This window comes from Montipora capricornis, unplaced genomic scaffold, assembly GCF_036669925.1.
Source record: "Montipora capricornis isolate CH-2021 unplaced genomic scaffold, ASM3666992v2 scaffold_505, whole genome shotgun sequence".
NCBI lineage: Eukaryota > Metazoa > Cnidaria > Anthozoa > Scleractinia > Acroporidae > Montipora > Montipora capricornis.
This window is the reverse complement of record NW_027180245.1, coordinates 63,655-67,500: the sequence shown is the minus strand read 5'-3', so window position 1 is coordinate 67,500 and position 3,846 is coordinate 63,655.

Sequence of the window (3,846 nt, the reverse complement as noted above, 5' to 3'; positions counted from 1 at the left end):
GTAACTATTGCTAGCCGTGTTAATAGTCTCTTAACCATTACCAGGTGATGATGACAATTATGATAACGCAATTATTGCCGCAAAACGGCCTTTGAATTTTTCTCGAAGCAAAACTTTCGGACGTAGCTTTGAGAGAGCTGTGGCCAACATGCGCGGAAATAACTCATATTAAATACGTGAAATTAATTTCCTGTTGACATATCACATTTCGGCTGCTGGCTCTCCTGGTTCAGTAAGAATTTCAAGCAAAAGAAAAGCTTACGGCAACGAATACTTGCCTTCAGAATATAAATTAGCGCTATCTCAACCAAATGGCGATCCTTCCATTTCTTTCACATTGTGGAATTCGGGCCCAGTAACTACACTGGTACGAACGGTTCAAAAATGAATAGAGAAAATGTAAGAAGATTAGCCTTATTGGCCTTTTTTACTTTGAAGACACATAAGTCAATCAATTTATATTCGGCTGGTGCAAGAGAGGACCTCATCCTCTCTTGGCTGGTGTAAAGCCAGGATGAATTCCATGAGTCGAAATCTATGAGTCGAGTGCACTCTTTTTTTTATAAGAACGTCCAGGATGCCGATGAGAAGACATTTACCGGTCTTTATACCAAATGGGACTCTTTTACTCAGGTTAAATACAAAATAAACCTAGTCTGCACTTTGGCTTATCGCTGCATTAGAATTTGTTCGTCACTCCGATTCTTACAGTTGACCTTAGATGACCTCAAGAGGACCTCAAGAGGATTCTATGGTATTTTCAACCTCAAAATAATTTTTCAGAACACCCGAAGAATCAGGTCTTTTTTCCCTTACAAAGATAAACTAGCTCCTTCGTTCAGGTCAAAAGTAGTGTACAGAGCAAACTGCTGGGATTGCAATGATTTCTATTTAGGGAAAGCGAAACGCCGATTACGTGATAGAACATTTTAAAGCTCTACCAACCACAGGTGGCCCAGACTCCAACGGTAAAAAATTATAAAGATTTGTATGGGAATCTCGCTAAAAAAAAACTGAACAAGACGCCTACAAAGGCGTATCCGTGGAATGCGCAAACAGTTAACACAAATTGTCCAATAACAGTGAACTTCAAGTACAGGTAAACTTCGGAAAGTGGCGAGAGATTACCAGAAAGATAAATCTGTAATATAACTTGAAGTTTTTTGTTGTAAAAACGCATTATTAATGTTACTAAATTTGCAAATGCAAACAATAAAGCCCTATTAGCGGGTTATCAGGACATGGGATCTTTTACTTATTAATTTTTTGGAAGGAGACTATATTCAAATCCTACAGTTTTACTTGCTTCCTTAACTCCGTTCATCCAAAAATTACAAGATCAGCCTTAAATCATCCGTAAAACGTATTACAAATCAGTGTAACAACTCATCATCCTGGGCCAGTTGTTCAAAAGCCGATTGACTCTAATCTCAGGATAAAAATTAACAAACGAGTTTTATTTTCTACTCCCAAATTCTGTTCAAGGCTGATATTCGGAAAAGCTTTACATTAGAAGAAGTCAATCTTGAAAAACAAAAGTAACCAAAATGTTGAAAACATGAAACAAAAGTTTACGCTAATCCTGGATTAAGGTAATCGGCTTTCGAACAATCGGGCCCTGTATTCGAAGTCCGGTTCCGTAATCCTGGTTTAGTTCCTTGCAAACTATTTAAATCCGTGGCGAAGACAAGAAGACAACATCTGTACTCCATTTCTCTCAATGCTCAAAAATTAAAAATTCCGTAATTGCGTGTTCTGTAGTCCAGTCCAAAAAACTAGTTTGACAATTCCATAATCTTAATTTCGGTATTAAGCCGTGTTCACATTAGGCCTCGATTACGATCGAATTATAATCGAATTAAATATGAAATGGGTTCACATCAACTGATTACACTGTCCCTGATTATAATTAGATGATAATTACGTCAAACAACCTCAAGGGGGTTGTTTGAAGTAATTGCAGTGAGTAATTGAACAAAAAGGCGAACACTTGGTGGTACGAGCAGACGAACTTCTAATCGCTTTATGGAGCGAAGATTTGGTTCGTCGTCTTCTATTCTCGGAAGCTTGGTTCTCCTTGGTTCTCTTGTTGCCTGAAGCATGGTTGATGATAATCGTGGCAACCACGCCGTACGGCTCCATTTTGTCTCACACTGCGAGTTTACCCTGCCTATTGAATTTGAATTTTCGCAGATGTGAACAGACCCATAATTGAGTAAAATTGAATGAAGTATGATAGCCTAAATTATACTCCAGTTCATGATAGTCAAAGTTGAGTGTGAACGCCGCTTAAGAGTAACTTGGTACCAAACGTTCCACAACAACTCGAAATTTCGTTAAGAAAAAAACCTTAAATCCAGTAGTGCAGTCCGCGTTGAAATCGCCAAAACTCTCTCTGTCATCGATTCAAAACTCAAGTATTAAATAGTTCTCAGAAAGTACAAAAGTTCGTCATGATTCAAACAATCGAGCTGAACAAAAAGCTATCAAAAACGAAACCAAAAAACCCTAGTGATCGCTTCTCGAAAGAACAGACAAACAGCCGAAACTGTTCTGTGCCTGCCCCTTATGGCACAGAAAAAACTACTGTACGTAGTACAATGGTACTTGACCGTAGCCCTTGGCCGAGAAACTAGTCTTAGCCAAAAGGCCGAGAAGCGATCAGGATACGGTATATTTAGGTTAGGGAAAAATGTGGGGATACGGGATTTTTGGACTGGGGTGGGGGAGGGGGGGATTAAGGAGATACGGGTTTTTTTTTTTAAGTAGGAACGTACTGCGTACGTGTGGTAGTGCAGTAACTTGACACTGCTTTTTTCCATAACTGTCAACTGAGCTGCGTTTTGTTTTTTCAGGAGATTCAAGTTGTCCTTGCGTGATATGTAGCTCTAATAGTACACGACATTGTTTTGGTACAGTAAATCATTACAGTGCCATGTTAGATATCTTTGCTAAATACCCCCTGAGAAGAAATGTGGTTCAGTGAAATACTAAACACAGAACGATTGAAAAAAATAAAAGGAAATCGAGAAACATTTTGCTTCAAGGCTGACATGTTGATCATTTACAACTTCTTTTTCACCACACACCACTCTGAGCTTCTGACAGCTTTCCAAGACCAAAGTTTACTGATGTTAAGTCCTTTCCGGCGGGGTTAGTATGTGGATGGGGGATGTCAAAATATGCGACTTGCTGTCAGGAACATACGACCAAAAATTCTATTTTAACGCTCAAAAATGCGAACTAAGCAAGGTGCCTGCTTTATTCAAAACAAATAGTGAAGCAAAAGTAAATAAATATTGATATGTAGTTTTTAAGGAGAGCAGAAGGAACTTTTAGGAAGTGTCGATTGAGAATAAAACAATTTGCCATCAGCAACAAAATTTGCGAGATGAAAACATCATAAATTTTGTGCCACGATTATAACAAGTTACCATCAGCGAAAGATATTTCGGGGGATTTTTGTTATGTTCAATGAGAGTGTTTATCGCACTTTTAGTCCTACAAGTAAAATCGCAAAATCGAAAGTGACATCGATTTTAGCGGCCGCCTGTGATCAAGTTACCTTGCGTGTTTAATACTGACAACTCACGAAACAAAGGATGCATCTATGTCAAAATGACGACAAGACACCAGGTTTTTGTTAGTTTACTTTTTTTTTTCTTTCAAGTTTTATAAAGCACTACAAGATAGATGTGCGAATTTAACACAAAGATCACAATCATTGATGCTAGTCCAAGTGTCAAGCTCCTCCGAATGAGGTTAGTGGGGAACCGCAGCGAAGTCCCTGTGATGGCGATAGCTAATTTGTTTTTTGTTTTTTAATTTGATTTCATTTTTTATTTT